Source organism: Pseudopipra pipra, chromosome W (assembly GCF_036250125.1).
Source record: "Pseudopipra pipra isolate bDixPip1 chromosome W, bDixPip1.hap1, whole genome shotgun sequence".
Lineage (NCBI taxonomy): Eukaryota > Metazoa > Chordata > Aves > Passeriformes > Pipridae > Pseudopipra > Pseudopipra pipra.
Genome location: NC_087580.1, coordinates 56,864,629 through 56,883,180, shown reverse-complemented (window position 1 = coordinate 56,883,180; position 18,552 = coordinate 56,864,629). Strand labels below are relative to the sequence as shown.

The 18,552-nt window shown below is 47.7% G+C and overlaps 1 protein-coding gene across 1 annotated transcript in view; it reads right to left on the bottom strand.

Moving 5' to 3' along the window:
• The window catches only part of LOC135405137 (zinc finger RNA-binding protein-like), a 72,905-nt gene that overhangs the window by 22,078 nt on the left and 32,275 nt on the right, over positions 1-18,552 (bottom strand). The gene's annotated exons all lie outside the window — the stretch shown is intronic.

Here is an 18,552-nt window from a genome sequence, read left to right as displayed (position 1 = left end):
GAAGCCTCGGAATACACAGAGGTTTGCCGGTCTGGTTTGGGGAGGGGGGGGTAACAAGGTGGCTGTGGGGGTCCTCGGACTGGAGGGTGGTCAGGTAAGTAGTGCGTGGGAAGATATGAGGAAACACGGTGGGGGGAGGACAAGATCAGAGTGGATAATAGTTTCCTCTGGGGCTTGGAGATCTTGGTCGGGCTGGGGCCTAGAGAGGGCCTCGAGCCCTAGATGGGTACGGTGGCCAGAACAGTTTCGCTCGTTTGTTTGTTTTTGGTTCACCCGTGGCTACTGCCCAGGTTTGGTATGTCCTGGATTTATCTGTTACATCCTGTAAGGTTGGTCAGGACAAAGGGCTGATCCCGGGTGCTTCCCTGGGATTGAATATAGACAGATGGCAGAAAACTAGGTAGTGTAAGACTTGGCCTAATCGTTTTTAATAGTAAGAATGCAACCTGTATACCCCTATGTGGTTGCGAGCTACGCTGGCGATGGTACATGCCTTTGGTAGGGTCGCCCATGCCAGACAGGTCAAAACTATAGGGTCAGATACAATAAATCTGTGGGTAGGATGAGCTCATTAGCCTTCTGGCAGTCATCCTAGGAGAAGGACAACTCTAATCCCAAACCCGGGCAGATGGAGCTCGTTTAGCCCTGTAAGGCCATCCATCTAAGAGAAGGTCACTCTAATCAAACCTACATCCTGAGGACCTCACTGCCACCGTCCAAGCTCGCTCGGCCCTGGCAGATGAACCTCAGGACTAAAGGGTGGGTTCAGTTCCGCGCATACTGCATCTCACCTAAAAAATCCACTGCGCAGGCTTGAAGGCTTTACCCACATGCAAAAGTCCTGTAGCGACGGGCGAGGGTCGAAACGGCAGGTGAAAGATGCACTGGGAGCCGCAGACTCAACCCTGCATGCAGGCGGTTCAGGATATTGGTCATTTGAGACTGACCGGAGATGACAGTCTCTTGAGGCAGCACCCTGAACGACCAAGCAGCCTTTCCAAGGACAGCACTGCTTGCTCCACTCGGAGAGGGGCCTAGAAAAGGTGGCCTAAACAAAGCTCATCTCCACTTTCACCCGGTTGGTTAACCGCAGACCAACGGGCATCTTCCTCCAATGCGGTCGCACAAAGAAAAGTCAAAGGCACGCACCTGCCTCCAAAGGTGTACCTAAATTAACTCTAGCATGTTGGAACATCAGAACCATGCTCGATTCTGCAGATAGCGGACGTCCTGAGCGTCGGTCTGCCCTAATTGCCCATGAGCTGGCTCGTCTCAACATCGACATTGCCGCTCTCAGTGAAGTTCGCCTTCATGAAGAAGGCAGCCTCAGAGAACATGGTGCCGGTTACACACTCTTTTGGTCAGGCAAGCCCAGAACCGAAAAACACCTCTCAGGAGTCGGCTTCATGATCAAAAACTCTATTGTTCCTAAACTCGAAAATCTGCCGACAGGTCACTCTGACCGCATTATCTCCCTACGCCTTCCACTAAACAACAAGCAACATGTTGTCATCTTTAGTATATACGCCCCAACTCTCCAAGCTGACCCTGCTGAAAAAGATAAATTTTACACTGACCTGCGCCTCCTTACCCAAAAGGTCCCTGCAGACGATAAGATCATTATCCTTGGTGATTTCAACGCCAGAGTAGGTAAGAATTTTGAAGCTTGGAAAGGTGTATTAGGCAAGCATGGTGTTGGAAACTGCAATGATAATGGTCGACTTCTGCTAGAATTCTGTGCAGAGCAACAACTCACCATCACTAATACTATCTTTCAGCAGAAAGATAGTCTGAAGACAACCTGGATGCACCCCCGTTCTAAGCATTGGCACCTCATCGATTATGTCCTGGTGCGACGGAGAGATGTCCGCGATGTCCACCATACCCGCGTGATGCCCAGCGCAGAATGCCAAACAGACCATCGGCTGGTGCGCTGTAAACTCAATTTCAAGATCAAAATCAAACCAAAAAGGGGCAGCATCCCAAGGAGAAAACTCCAAGTTAACAATCTCCAATCAGCCACAGTAAGAGACAGTTTCCAGGCAAACCTTCAAACTAAGCTCGATAACATTCCCAAAAATTCTGCAGATTCCTCTCCTGAAACAATCTGGCATCATATTAAAAACAGCATCCTGCAATCCTCCGAAGAATCCTTAGGGTTCTCCCTCAAGAAGAACAAGGATTGGTTTGACGAAAACAACCAAGAAATCCAAGACTTGTTGAGGAAGAAGAGAACCGCCCACCAAGCACACCTTGCACTGCCATCCTGTCACGCAAGAAAAGCAGCCTTTCGTCTCGCATGCAGCAAGCTCCAACAGAAACTCCGTGACATCCAGAACAAATGGTGGATTGATCTAGCTGAAAAAACTCAATTATGCGCAGATACAGGTGATCACAAAGGCTTCTATGAGGCCTTGAAAACAGCATACGGGCCTACATACCAGGTACAAAGCCCTCTACTCAGCGCTGATGGTCAAACACTTCTGACAGATAAAACCTCCATTCTGAATCGATGGTCTGAACACTTTCAGACTCTTTTCAGTACCAACCGCACAGTCCAAGACTCAGCAATTCAGTCCATCACACAACAACCAGTAAAGTATGAATTGGATACTGCCCCCACTTTAGGAGAAACCCTCAAGGCCATACAGCAGGTGAAAATTGGCAAGGCAGCTGGGATTGATGGAATTCCACCTGAAATCTGGAAACATGGGGGCCCTGCACTCCACACCAAATTCCATGAGTTCGTGGTGCGCTGTTGGGAACTCGGCGAACTACCATCTGACCTTCGTGATGCAGTCATCATCACCTTGTATAAGAAGAAAGGAATTAAATCTGACTGCTCAAACTATCGTGGTATTACTCTGCTCTCCATTGCTGGCAAAATCCTGGCAAGAATACTCTTGAACAGACTAATACCCACTATAGCAGAAGGTATCCTTCCTGAAAGTCAGTGTGGTTTCAGAGCCAACAGGAGCACCACAGACATGGTATTTGTCCTCAGACAACTGCAAGAGAAGTGTAGGGAACAGAACAAAGGTCTTTATGTAACCTTTGTCGACCTCACTAAGGCTTTTGACACTGTGAGCAGAAAAGGTCTGTGGCAGATTTTGGAACGTTTAGGTTGTCCCCCTAAATTCCTCAAAATGATCATCTCACTCCATGAGGATCAGCATGGCCAAGTCAGATATGGCAACACACTTTCTGAGCCCTTTTTAATTAAGAATGGTGTGAAACAAGGCTGCGTTCTCGCTCCTACCCTATTCACCGTCTTCTTTAGCATGATGCTCCAAAGGGCCACAGCAGACCTCAATGATCAGGACGGTATCTACATTCGATACCGTACTGATGGAAGTCTATTCAATCTAAGGCGACTGAAGGCCCACACTAAGACCTTAAACCATCTTGTCCGGGAGCTGCTTTATGCTGATGACGCCGCCCTTGTTGCCCACACAGAAGCAGCTCTGCAGCGTTTAACATCCTGCTTTGCAGATGCTGCTGAGCTCTTTGGGCTGGAAGTCAGCTTAAAGAAGACAGAGGTCCTCCATCAGCCTGCACCTCAGGATGTCCCCCATCATCCCCACATCACCATTGGTCAATCAGAGCTCAAATCAGTCCAACAGTTTAATTACCTCGGTAGCCTCATCTCCTCAGACGGTAAGATTGACGGAGAGATAGACAACAGATTAGCAAAGGCATATAGTGCTTTTGGAAAACTCCATAAAAGAGTATGGCGTAATAAACACTTGAAGAAAAGCACCAAGATCAGTGTTTACAAAGCCATAGTGTTGTCTACTCTCTTATATGGATCTGAATCATGGGTCATCTACCGCCACCACCTGCGTCTCTTAGAACGCTTCCATCATCGCTGCCTCCGTACAATTCTAAACATCCATTGGTCAGACTATGTCACCAACACATCTGTTCTAGAGCAAGCAGCTATCACAAGTATTGAGGCCATGCTGATGAGAACACAGCTGCGTTGGGCAGGTCATGTCTCCAGGATGAAGGACCACCGCCTCCCTAAGATCTTGCTTTACGGTGAACTTGCCACTGGCTGCCGCATGAGAGGAGCCCCGAAGAAAAGATACAAGGACTCCCTGAAACAACATCTCAGCCTTGGCCATATTGATCACCATAACTGGTCTACTCTGGCCTCAAATCGGGAGGCCTGGAGACACACCATCTATAACGCAGCTGATGCCTTTGAGAAAGCACGCAGGATCACCCTCGAGGAAAAAAGGCAACGCAGAAAGAACCGTGTATTGCAGAATACACCATCTAAGGAGTCTTTCTGCTGTGCCTTTTGCAATCGGATATGTCTGTCACGGATTGGCTTCATAAGCCACCAGCGCGCCTGTAGCAAATGTGGATAGAGCCTTCCCAAATCTTCGTTCGCGAAGCCCAGCCATGATTGTATTATTCTATTAAATTGTTATTCTGACTTATAATCTCTCTTTTGAGTTGAGTTCATTTCCCCTGCTGGTTTACCTTTAAACCAGCATAAGATTTTAGAAGTAGTTGTGTAGTAAATGTAGATTTTAATGTAGCTGTATAATCCCTTACCCTTTAACATAGTAATCACAAATACCCAACCCTATTACCCCATTTCATATCAATCCCTCTAAATTCTGTTAGCATGTTAAGTCTTCCTTTCAAGGTAGAATTGTAGAAAAACACCGTTGTTTAAGAACATCATACCCTAGGCCTGGACCAGAAGGTATCACACAGACAAAGCAACCTTCAAGCCCAGAACTTTGGAGTAGCTCCAAGGACTGTATGTGCTGTGAAGAAAATGAAGATGAGGAAGAAGGGGTCCCACATGCCCCCAGGCCCAATTCCCGAAGGGGTGTGTCGGGGGGCAGAACCGGGGGTGGATAGATCTGGGATTGGATGGACCTTATTATAAAATCATAGAACCACTGGCTGAGTGGGCGTGTGTCATGTGTATTCCCCTGGGCCTGAGGCCTGATTAAAGGACCCCCTCTTTTTATCTTATATACTAAATTGGCCTGGAGTCTTTTTCTCCGTAGTCTCTTTAGGCAATAAAATGGCACCCACAAGGTGGAAATTGAAATCCAGCACCCTGGAAGCTGTTGGACCTGCAACTTCTTTGGATCGAGCCATTTCATCCTGCGAGACCTTTTCATCTGGCGCCACTTATTTGAAGGGTTCCCGCACTGATCCTGAGAAGCCCCAGGTCCTAACAATCCTGGGCACAGGTGAGATAAAAGAGCAGCTCTTTTAGGGTTAATTTTGCTAGCAACTGTAAATTGAGTTTTTCCTGGAAATTGGGGAATACGGTGGGCTGGGAAGTGAGACTTTGGGGTCCTGCGTTGTTGCAAAAGTCGCTGTTTTCCCAGTCTGTGGACGAAAAGCATTTCGCCTGGATGGGCAGCTTGACTGGTCCAGGATGGTTAAGGGGGTGCAGGTGGAGGACACCCCCCCCTCACTGGTGCGGCTTCGGTAAAGGCAGGGCAGGGACAGTGGACAGTACCACTGTGGTTACTCAGGGGGCTTTGTATTGGTTTGGTAGAGCCAGAAGGAAAAGGGACGCCTTTTCTGCATCAAATAGCCCACCCTCGTTTGAAGTGGGTGGTGGCATGCAGAGAGAGAGCCTGTTTGGTAATCCTGAGGCCAGGGGTTCACATCCAGTGCTGGGGAGTTTCTTCCTGCCTGGTAGTTGTCATTATGGGTTGTGTTGAGTCCTGAGAGGAGGAGATTCCAAAAGGATCTCCTTTAGCCTTGGTTTTGCGGCACTGGAGGCATTTGACAGGTCCTGAAACATCTTTAAAGAGGCAGGAGTTATGCAGGCTGCCTATAAACATGTGGCCATTGCAGAGGCTACATGAAGAGGAGACTTGGCCGAAGTTTGGCTCTTTTCAAATGAATACAGTGTTACAGCTTATGTCGATCCTCCATAAGGTGAAGTAGTGTATGCTGAATTGTTTCTGGCTTTTTTAAACTGTCCGGAATGGAAGAAGGAATATAAGTTAGAGAAAGCCCCGGCAGCAGCGGGAGCCATGGGACCAGCAGGAACAGGGGCTGCCACGGGAGTTACCGCTGTGGGAGCGACAGTGGCGGGAGCTGCTGCTACAGGACAGGTGGGGACAGGAGTGGCAGCTACTGGAGCAGTGGCGGCGGGAGTTGCCTCTATGGGACAAGCGGGGACTGGATACCCTGTGGACACCACGGCAGGAGCCACAACTGCAGGTCCTGGGGGAAGTAGTGCTGGAGCAGGGGCTTCTGAGGGTCTGGTGGACCGGACAGGGACCGTGGCAGGCGCAGAACACGCCGCAGCTGCGAGCGGCACGGACACGGCTCTCCCCGTGTCTGAATGCTCCGCGGCTACAAGCGGTGCCAACTCGGCTGCCCACGATACCTCGGCAGCTACGAGCAAAGTGACTGCTGCTACAGGAGGAGGATCAGAGGCAGCGCCTAAAGGCGCTGTCGATCGACACCGGTGCTTCTGGCTACACCATTAAGGGCAGAGCCAGAGCTGCCTCTTCCCCATTCCAACTCCTGGTCCTGTACGGACCTTACCCCCCCTCAGGGTACACTGGGGGCGGGGTCATTCCAACTGCCCCCCCCCGTATGCAGGTTTTCCCATTCGGGGGGGGGGGGGCGTTTTCAGCTTTTGCCCCATATCATGAGGGAATGGGTTCCCTGAGGAGAAGCAAGTCACTCCTGTCCTCTTTGACCCTTCGAGCATGAAAATCAAAACTATAGATAGTGATCTCACTGACCCTGGTACAGAAGCCTCTGATGACGAATCAGACAACATCTCAGAGGAGGAAAGAGCTCCCGTAGTAAAACCAAAAACAAAAGGAAAAGTTTCTGCTGCAACTGCAAGGGGAAGGGGGAGAACGGTGCGTGAGGTTTTGTCAGACCCAAGCCCGGTGGCTAGGAGAACGAGAACAAAAGGGAAAAATTGTCATAGACGCTCCCCTGAGACAGGCCATGGGTAATCAAGGACCAATTTTGATAAAAGTTCCTTTTTCTCTGCTTGAGTTACAACAATGGAAGGCCTCAGTTGGGGAATATAGAGAGAACCCAGAGAAGGTGGCTACTTATGCAGAAAGAGCAATAAGACAGGTGTTGTAAATGCAATTGCCAGCATGATAAGGGGAATGATCGGTGTTCTTTCTGCAAAAATAAAGGGCACTGGAAAAGGGATTGTCCAGATCTGAAGAAAAGTGGAAACCCAGTCCCTCAACTGGCTGTGGACCAGGATGGACAGGGTGTCTGAAGAGGACTGGAGGATTCTTCCCCAGCAGAACCTCTGGTTGTAGCTAAGCTGGGGGGAGAAGAAGTTGAATTCTTGGTTGATACAGGCACATCATATTCTGTGTTAAATACTTTGGGAAGGAAACTGAGTCATGATACTGTAATGGTGGTTGGTGCTACAGGGGTAAGCGAAACAAGGCCTTTCTTTAAACCTTTGAGATTTAAATTGGGAAAGCACTGGGTAACTCATCAATTCCTCTATATGCCAAACTCTCCTAAGTCTTTACTGGGTAGAGATCTATTGGAGAAATTATAAGCCAAAATTAAATTTTGCAAGGGGGGGGGAATAAAAGTCATAATTCCTGACACTAAATATATCGAGGCAGCTACCTTTTTCATACAGGAGAACCACGGAGAGATCTCTGCAGAGGTTGAGAATGCTGTCACCCCTATAGTGTGGGCTAGCAATTGTCCTGGGAGGTCCAAGCAAGCAGAAACTGTAAGCATCACACTCAAACCAGGAGCAACACCGGTAAGAAAAACAATACCCTTTGAAGCTAGAAAGCTGTAAAGGATTAGCACCCCTAATTGAAAAGTTTCTTAAATTTGGGTTATTGGTAGAATGTGAATCTAAATACAATACCCCCATCCTACTGGTAAAAAAGGCTGATGGCAAGAGCTATTGATTGGTGCAGGATCTAAGGGCAATCAACAAAATAACAGAGGATATACACCCAATAGTGACCAACCCTTATACCTTATTGACCACATTAACAGATGATTTAGGGTACTTTACTGTGCTTGATCTCAAGGATGCCTTCTTCTGCATTCCCGTGCATAAAGACAGTCAAGAGCTTTTTGCTTTTGAATGGGAAAATCCTGAGACAGGGAGAAGAACTCAACTCACCTGGGCGGTTCTACCCCAGGGATACAAGAACAGTCTGACTATATTCAGAAACCAACTGACAAAAAAACTGGAGGACTGGAGAAGGCAGCAGCCAGGAGTTGTCCTGCAGTATGTGGACGATACACTAATTGCTGCCAAAAATCAGGATGAGTGCATCCAGCTCACTGTAAGTCTTTTAAACTTTTTGGGACTAAGTGGGTATAGTCTCAAAAGAAAAGGCACAGATTGCAAAGGAAATAGTCATCTATTTGGGGTTTGAGATCTATCGTGGACATCGACGACTCAGCACAGACCGGAAGGAAGCCATCTGTTGTCTTCCAGAGCCCTACACCATATGAGAAATGCAGGCTTTCCTAGGAATGGTAGGATGGTGTCACCTGTGGATACCTAACTATGGGTTACTAGTGAAACCCCTATATGGAGCACTAAAAGCGGCCAGGGAAGGAGTCATGACATGGACAGATGAAACTAGGGTCGCATTTAAACAGCTGAAACAATCTTTAATGTCAGCTCCAGCATTGGGACCACCAGACTTAACTAAGCCTTTTGAACTGTTCACATATGAGCAACTGAATGTTGCTCTGGGGGTACTGTCACAGACCCTGGGAAACCAGCGAAGGGCTGTGGCCTACTTCTCCAAACAGCTAGACAGTGTTAGCCAAGGATGGCCCAGGTGTTTGAGAGCTGTAGCAGCAACTCTTATCCTGATCCAGGACGCCTGAAAATTCACCCTTGGGCAGCGCATTGTCGTGTACGTACCCCATGCAGTCCAAGTTGTTCTTGAGCAAAAGGGGGACCACTGGCTGTCCCCTAGCAGAATGCTTAAATATCAAGCTGTGTTGTTGGAACAGGATGATGTTACCCTGAAAACAAAATCTACTGTTAATCCTGCTATGTTTCTGTCCTCAACACTGACTGACAGTGTGCCCGAGCATGATTGTTTGCAGACCATCGAGGAGGTCTATTCCAGCAGACCAGACCTGAAGTACATGCCTCTGGAAAACCCAGATTGGGAACTGTACATGGATGGAAGCAGTTTCATGTGGGATGATAAGCGAATGACAGGGTACTCAGTGACAACCAAGGATGAGGTAACTGAGGTGAAGGCCTTGCCTGCAGATGTATCATCCAAAAAAGCAGAACTGATTGCACTGATGAGCTCTAGAACTTAGTGAAGGAAAGAAGGTAAATATCTGGACTGATTCTAAATATGCATGCCCATGGAGCCATCTGGAAAGAGAGAGGGCTATTAACTGCCCAAGGCAGTGGGAACAAACATGCAAACCAAATCCATGCACTCCTGCAGAGTATTTGGAAGCCTGAGGAAGTGTCTATCATGCATTGCAGAGCTCATTGAAAGGGGAAAACAACTCCCAAACTGGGAAATCATTTTGCCAACCAGGCAGCAAAAGGGGCTGCAGAAAAAGGTATCCTGGCAGTAACACCACAGAAGAAAATTGATCTGACAGGGTTCACCCCAAAATATGATGAGAAAGACCACCAGTTAATTAAGTCCCTTAAAGCTGAAATCAAGGAAAGTGGATGGGCTGTTACACCTACAGGACAGGTTGTGACCACACCCCAACTCCTCAGGGAGATAGCTCTGCAGGAGCATGAGGCTACCCACTAGGGAACAGAAAATCTTTTAAAACATTTGAAGAAGGTAGTAATAGGGACAGGTATGACGGGAGTCATGCAATCCATTGTAAGTAAATGTGAAATATACAGATAAAATAATCCTGATACAAGCAAGAGAGTGGTGCTAGAGGTAACAAAGGTCAGGGACCTTCCCAGAGATTATTGGCAAATATATTTTGCTGAGTTACCACCCAGGGAGGGATACAAGTACATACTAGTACTGGTTGACACCTTCAGTGGATGGCCTGAAGCTTACCCCTGTCGCACTAACACAGCAAAGGAAGTGGTAAAAGCTTTGCTCAACCATATAATTCCAAGATTTGGGGTTCATCTAGGAATGTCATCAGATAGAGGGACACACTTTATTGCAACAGTAGTGAAGAAGGTTTGTCTCGTCCTGGGAATTGTTTGGGACTTGCATGCTCCCTACACACCTTAGGCAAGGGGCAAAGTATGAATGGCACTCTTAAAATGCAAATTGGTAAAATTTGTCAGGAAACATCCATGTCATGGGTTCAGGCTTTGCCTCTAGCTCTGCTGAGAATTCACATACAACCAAGGCGGAGAGATAACATAAGTCCCTAAGAAATATGATATGGGAGACTATATCAAGCTCTGCATATTACAGAGAACATTCACATGAGGGGGAAAATTGATTTACAAAAGTATTTAATGGCTCTAGGATCTACTTTACAGAAACTCCAGAGATTCATTGAGTTATCCAGACCCATAGGATTGGAAACCCATGCTCATAAATTCCAGCCTGGAGACTGGGTCTACGTTAAATGGTGGGATAGTGACCCTCTGCGAGCTAAGTGGAGAGGACCATTCCAAGTCCTGCTGACCTCCCTCACTGCAGTCAAAGTTGCTGGCAAAGGATGCTGGTTTCATTACTCCAGAGTTAAGACAGCTTCTGTTCCTGGAACAACTAGCAAATCAGAGCCTGACACCGATGAAGAGGATGTGGCTTAAACTGTTTCTTCCTGTGGTGGTTTGGGCTAGGCCTTCCTTGGTGACCAGTTTGTAACCAAGGAAGGGTCCAGATTTACCCAGTATTCCCTACGATTTTTACGTAAGCCAGACTATAAGAAGAAAGAAGGAGAGGCCTTCGTTCTCTTTCCTTCCGGTGGCTTGGAGGTGCAGGTTCCCTGCTGTTGAGTCTGCCGTGTTGGGGAGCGAGGCCTGGTTAGGCCTTGCTGACCTTGGGAGACAGAGGTTGCCGGCAATCGTTCCAGAGCGACTCTCGGTTGTCCCAAGGAGAGTAGTGAGATATTTCTTTGCTAACTCTTTTAGTTGTTAGATATTGGGCTACTAATCGGGATATATATATATTTTATTTTTGGTTTTGTTCCTTTTCCCTTCCCCCTTCCCGTTCCCTTGTGAAATTGTATATATATTTCAATTGTATATACCTGTAACATAAGTGTGAATATATTTTATATATATATCACTTTAGCTGTCTCTCTCTCGTTTTGGATTTTCTTAGTTGTTTTTCTCCCTCTTCTCCCTGAGGTTTGGGGGGGGGGACGGGGACTTCTTGTGGTAAGGTTTGGAGACTTGGCAGGGAGCCAGCTTCAAACCATATCACTCTTATCTGGTGTTTCCGCCCGGTTATCTTTGGTTTGTTTTGGTTTTGCCACGATTGTTTAGGAACAAGTCTGGGAAGGGAGCCAAGTTGGTGCAAACACTGCCCATTGTTTGGGAACACTACCGGGAGAGCTGCCAAGAACCTTTTGTTTATATAAATATAGCTTTGTTTGGGAACAAAGGAAGAAAAATATATAAACTTGACCTTTTTATTCATTTTCTTGGTTATTTTGGCCATTTTTATATATGTTTCTGGGTATCCAGTGAGAACTAACCCAAAAGGCATCTACCAATATCTGCCTTTCCTTAATTATGACATCAAAGGCCTAGTGACTGAGGTCCCTAGGATCAAAATTGGCCCCAGTCCTTACCTAAATTGTTTGGCAACAGTTCTACTATTCCTAAAAGCTATGGAAGTGCTGTTTAACATTGGAAAGGTGGTGTGGTACTGCTTTCCTTGTTGCAGGAAAGGCCGAAACTCAAAGGGATTTGCTGGAACTTTGGGAAGGGCCTTGAGAAAACCAGTCTATGGATGGCAAGGAATCTGGGCCAACTTTGGTAAATTGGTAGGGCACGTGACACCTCCCATTAGTTGGGATTTCACACCAGAGCAGGTGTTTGATCCTGACGAAATGGCACGTCGTTTGGCAAAAGGGTGTTTTTCTTATGAGGACCCAAATACACAGTTTTTTGCTTTGTACTGGGGTCTGGTGAGTGCCTATTGAGCTGCTGTGGACTATGCTCGGAAGGCTAAGGCTGAGGCAGAAACTCAAACCCTGCCACCTGAGACCAGTGCCACCTCTACTACATGCACTGAAAGTGGAACCCAGACTACACCACCTGAGATACCTCTTGCCCCTGTAGTGAAAAGGAAGTCATGGGTATCGGCACCCGAAACTTTAAGCCTACAACCAGATGGAGAGCAAAACAAGTCAGAAGATAACGGAGAGGGGACTGATACTGATGCCAGTGCCAGAACTCCACCTCCACCCCCACGAGCAGTACCACCCCCAAAAGTGGAAACTACAATTTTGTGGTCAATGACCCCAGCAGAACTCCGGGACTTACAAAGAGACTACACGCGTCGGCCTGGTGAGCGAATTCTAGCGTGGTTGCTCTGATGCCGAGACCGTGGGGCTAGAGGTCACATATTGTCAACTGCTGAAGCAGAACAACTAGCTTCCATCTCTGGAGACCGTGAACTTGATCACTTGATTGCAGAGGAGAGACCAGACCTCAGTCTTTGGGCGCGACTTGTCTTAAGTGTGAGACAAAGGTTTCCATTTAAAGACTATTTACCGTGCCCCATGAGGAAGTGGACCAAGATAGAAGACGCCATCCAGTACCTAAGAGAATTGGCATTGTTGGAAGGTATGTATGATGACCCTCAATACGATCCCGTCACTGATGACCCAGAGAATGTCGCGTGCACAATGCCCATGTGGAAGAAGATAATCCAGGGTGCTCCTGCATCATATGTTCATACCTTGGCAGGAATAATGCTTCCAAACATGCCAGAAACGCTTGTGGGCACGTTGTGTACGGTTCTGCGACATCTAAAAGAAGCAGTAGAATCTAGGAATGAGTTTTCTAGAGACTATTTTGATTCTAGTTACAGACAAAGACCTGAGAGAGATGAGCCTTACGGGCGCTCTGAATATGAAGATAACTACGGAGACCACAGGGACAGACGCTACAGAGACAGATCAGCAGACCGGTCTCCACCACAATCTCGATCTTGGTCCCGGTCCCGCTCGCGATCTCCTTCCGTCACACACAGAAGGAGCGAATACCCTAAGTGTAGATCTAAGCGCAGTGAACTGTGGTCCTATCTGTGTGCCCATGGAGAAAACATGAGGAAGTGGGATGGTGAACCTACTTCCAGACTCGAGACCAGAGTGAGAGAACTAAAATGCAAGGAAGCCGATAAGAAAGTTGTCTACGTAGTAGATGCAGATTTCTTCAAAAGAGAACTGAGATCTCCCAGACACAGGAGGTCTGGAGTCCATTTCCAGGATGACAAGAAAGCCTCTGACAAGCTGAAACAAAGATCCGATGGTGAATGCTCTGACCAGAACCAATAGAGGGGCCCTGCCTTCTGCCAGGAGAAGGAGAGGGACGAGAAAGATAACAGAGTTTACTGGACTGTGTGGGTTCAATGGCCTGGCACATCGGATCCTCAGAGATACCAAGCTTTAATAGATACCGGTGCACAGTGTACGTTAATGTCCTCAGGACATGTGAGCACAGAGACTATTTCAATTTCTGGGGTGACAGGAGGGTCTCAAGAGCTGTTGGTGGTAGAGGCTGAAATAAGCCTGACAGGAGACCAATGGGAAAAACACTCCATTGTGACAGGGCCAGAAGCCCCTTGCATTCTTGGCATGGATTACCTCAGAAGAGGATACTTCAAGGACCCGAAGGGGTACCGATGGGCTTTTGGTATAACCGCGGTGACTGAAGAGGAATCCAAACGATTATCTGCCCTGCCTGGCCTTTCAGAAGATCCTTCTGTTGTAGGATTACTGCGAGTCGAGGACCAGCGAGTGCCAACAGCCACTAAGACAGTGCATAGGCGACAGTACCGGATGAATCGAGATGCTGTGATCCCCATTTATAAGATGATCCGCAAGTTGGAAAGCCAAGGGGTGGTTAGAAGAACACACCCTTCAATAGCCCCATTTGGCCTGTACGTAAGTCCGATGGCGAATGGAGACTGACCATGGACTATCGTGGCTTGAATGAAGTCACGCCACCATTGAGTGCTGCTGTACCAGACATGTTGGAGCTCCAATACGAGTTGGAGTCCAAGATAGCAAAGTGGTACGCCACCATCGACATCGCCAATGCATTTTTCTCCATTCCCCCAGCAGCAGAGTGCAGGCTGCAGTTTGCTTTCACTTGGAGAGGTGTGCAGTACACGTGGAACTGACTGCCCCAGGGGTGGAAGCACAGTCCAACAATCTGCCATGGACTGATTCAAGCCACACTGGAGAAGGGCAAGGCCCCAGAACATATCCAGTACATTGATGACATCATTGTATGGGGGGACACAGCAGAAGTAGTTTTTGAGAAAGGAGAGGAAATCATCCAGATTCTCCTTGACGCCGGTTTCACCATCAAAAAGAATAAGGTCAAGGGACCTGCCAGAGAGATCCAGTTCCTAGGGGTGAAATGGCAAGATGGACGACGTCAGATACCAACAGATGTCATCAATAAGATTGTAGCCATGGCTCCACCGACCAACAAGAAGGAGATGCAAGCTTTCCTGGGGGCCATAGGCTTCTGGAGAATGCACATCCCTGGGTATAGCCAGATTGTGAGCCCTCTTCACTTTGTGACACGTAAAAAGAATACCTTTCAATGGGATCCTGAACAGCAGCAGGCATTCAAACAGATCAAACAAGAGATTGCACATGCCGTGGCTCTTGGACCAGTTCGGACAGGACCAGACGTGAAGAACGTACTTTATACTGCAGCTGGAGATAAAGGTCCCTCCTGGAGCCTCTGTCAAAAGGTGCCTGGTGAGGTACGAGGGCGACCACTTGGCTTCTGGAGCCGAAGCTACAGGGGTTCTGAAGCCAACTACGCTCCTGTGGAAAAGGAAATTCTGGCAGCCTACGAAGGCATAAAAGCAGCCTCAGAAGTGGTTGGCACTGAAACACAGCTTCTCCTAGCACCCCGACTACCAGTCCTGAGTTGGATGTTCAAAGGGAAGGTGCCCCCTATGCATCATGCCACCGATGCTACGTGGAGTAAGTATATAGCCTTGATTACACAGCGTGTACGATTGGGAAGCTCAAATCACCCTGGAATTTTGGAGGTTATCACAAATTGGCCTGAAGGTGGGAACTTCAGTCTGGCAGATGAAGAAGAAGAGCCAGTGAGCCGAGCTGAAGAAGCTCCACCATTTGATCAGCTGCCAGATGAAGAAAGGCGTTATGCCCTTTTCACTGATGGTTCTTGCCGTATTGTAGGAAGGAACCGGAAGTGGAAAGCAGCCGTTTGGAGTCCCACCTGACGAGTGGCAGAAGCTGCTGAGGGTCAAGGTGAGTCGAGTCAATTTGCAGAACTCAAAGCCGTCCAATTGGCCCTGGACATTGCCGAATGAGAAGGATGGCCAAGACTCTACCTCTACACCGACTCGTGGATGATAGCCAATGCTCTATGGGGATGGTTAGACCGATGGAAGAAGATGAACTGGGGGCGTGGAGGAAAACCCATCTGGGCTGCTGACTTGTGGCAGGACATCGCTGCCAGAGCGAAGAGTCTGAATGTGAGAGTCCACCATGTAGATGCCCATGTGTCCAAGAAGCAAGCTAATGAAGAACATGATAACAACAGAGAAGCGGACCGAGCTGTACAGATCGAAGTGTCACAAGTAGATCTAGACTGGCAGCAGAAGGGAGAGCTGTTTCCAGCTCGATGGGCCCATGATGTTTCAGGTCATCAGGGCCGAGATGCCACCCACAGATGGGCACGAGACCGAGGGGTGGATTTAACCATGGATATCATTTCTGAAGTTATCCATGATTGTGAGACTTGTGCCGCTATTAAGCAGGCGAAAAGACTGAAGCCCCTGTGGTACGGTGGACGATGGGATAAGTATAAGTATGGAGAGGTATGGTAGGTTGATTATATCAAACTGCCACAGACCCGCCAAGGTAAGTGCTATGTGCTTACCATGGTGGAAGCAACCACCGGATGGCTAGAGACTTTTTCAGTGCCCCACGCAACGGCACGAAATACCATTCCGGGCCTTGAAAAGCAAGTTCTGTGGAGACACGGGACCCCAGAACGTATTGAGTCGGACAAAGGGACTCATTTCAAAAATGACTTAGTCACCACTTGGGCGAGGGAACATGGTATCGAATGGGTGTACCACATTCCTTATCATGCACCAGCTGCTGGGAAGGTTGAAAGATGTAATGGACTGTTGAAGACAACTCTAAAGTCACTAGGTGAAGGAACTTACAAAAATTGGGATAAGAACTTAGCCAAGGTCACCTGGTTAGTTAACACCAGGGGTTCTGTCAATAGAGCTGGCCCTGCACAAGCAGAATCCCTCCACATTGTTGATGGAGATAAAGTTACAGCAATCCATTTGAGGGGAATGCTAGGGAAAGCTGTTTGGGTTACCCCTGCCTCAGGCCAAGACAAACCCATTCGTGGGATTGTCTTTGCTCAAGGGCCAGGACATACGTGGTGGGTAATGAGGAAGGATGGAGTGATCCAATGTGTGCCTCAAGGAAATTTAGCCTGGGGGAAAAACTAATTGTATGTCCTGAGTTGTGTTTTTACAGGAAACCAGTCACCAGATGAGAGAGAGAGAGACCTGAACTAAGCTGATGCTGGTATCCAGTGATGAGACAGCCCAGAACGATGAAATAGCCCTAAAATCAGAACTGTAATTGTGACCGAGGAGACCAAAGATCTGGACTGAACTGAACTGATGTCAGTATTGATTTTCCAACGACGAGACAACTGCGCCGAAAGACCAACAAGAACTATATATATATATGTATATGTGTATATATACGCGCGGGATGTAGGCGAACATGAGATATAGGTGTTACGTAAAAATAGTATGGAATAAGGGGTGGAGAATGTGGTGGTTTGGGCTAGGCCTTCCTTGGTGACCAGTTTGTAACCAAGGAAGGGTCCAGATTTACCCAGTATTCCCTACGATTTTTATGTAAGCCAGACTATAAGAAGAAAGGAGGAGAGGTCTTCGTTCTCTTTCCTTCTGGCGGCTTGGAGGTGCAGGTTCCCTGCTGTTGAGTCTGCCGTGTTGGGGAGTGAGGCCTGGTTAGGCCTTGCTGACCTTGGGAGACAGAGGTTGCCGGCGATCGTTCCAGAGCGACTCTCGGTTGTCCCAAGGAGAGTAGTGAGATATTTCTTTGCTAACTCTTTTAGTTGTTAGATATTGGGTTACTAATTGGGAGATATATATATATATATTATTTTTGGTTTTGTTCCTTTTCCCTTTCCCCTTCCCGTTCCCTTGTGAAATTGTATATATATTTCAATTGTATATACCTGTAACATAAGTGTGAATATATTTTATATATATATATCACTTTAGCTGTCTCTCTCTCGTTTTGGGTTTTCTTAGTTGTTTTTCTCCCTCTTCTCCCTGAGGTTTGGGGGGGGACTTCTTGTGGTAAGGTTTGGAGACTTGGCAGGGAACCAGCTTCAAACCATATCACTTCCGTACTTATTATCTGTACAGTCGGTAACTACGGATTGGGTTTAGAACCAAAATTTGCATTTGGCTTTTGTAAAATGTATCCAATATTTTATCTTATCTTATACATTAAATTGGCCTGGAGTCTTTTTCTCTGCAGTCTCTTTAGGCAATACAACTTTAAAGACTATACTCCCTAAGAAATATATTTCTCTAGCTTTTTTAATACACTGTTTACTCAGAGCACCTACTTCTGACTAGTCTTTAAATGTAAGAACATGTGTAGCAGGTTGGCCCTGGCTGGATGCCAGGTACTCACTAAAGCCGCTCTCTCACTCCCCTCTGCAACTGGACAGAGGAGAGAAAATACAACAAAGGATTCATGGGTTAAGAGCTGGGAGAGGTCACTTACTGATTACCATCATGGGCAAAACAGACTCGAAGTGGGGATATTAATTAAATTTATTACTAACAGGATCAGAGCAGGAGAGTGAGAAATAAAACAGTCTTAAAAACACCTTCCCCCCACCCCTCCTTCCTTCCAAGTTCTACCTCCTCCCCCCAGTGGTGCAGGGAGACAGGGAATGGGGGTTACAGTCAGTTGCTTCTGCTGCTGCTCAGAGAGAGGAGTCCTTTCCCTGCTCCCATGGGGTCCCTCCCATGGGAGACAGACCTTCAGGAACCTCTCCAGTGTGAGTCCATCCCATGGGAGACAGTTCTTCACAAAACTGTTGCCACATGAGTCACTTCTCCATGGGGTGCAGTCCTTCAGAAACAAGATGATCCAATGTGGGTCTCCCACAGGGCCACAAGTCCTACCAGGGAAATGTGCTCTAGTGTGGACTCCTCTACAGGCTGCACGTCCCTGGCAGGACACTGCTCCAGCATGGGCCTCCCACGGGGTCACAGCCTCCTTCAGGCATCCACCCACTCTGGCGTGGGCTCCTCCATGGGTTGCAGTTGGATCTCTGCACCCCAGTGGTCCTCCATGGGCTGCAGGGGGACA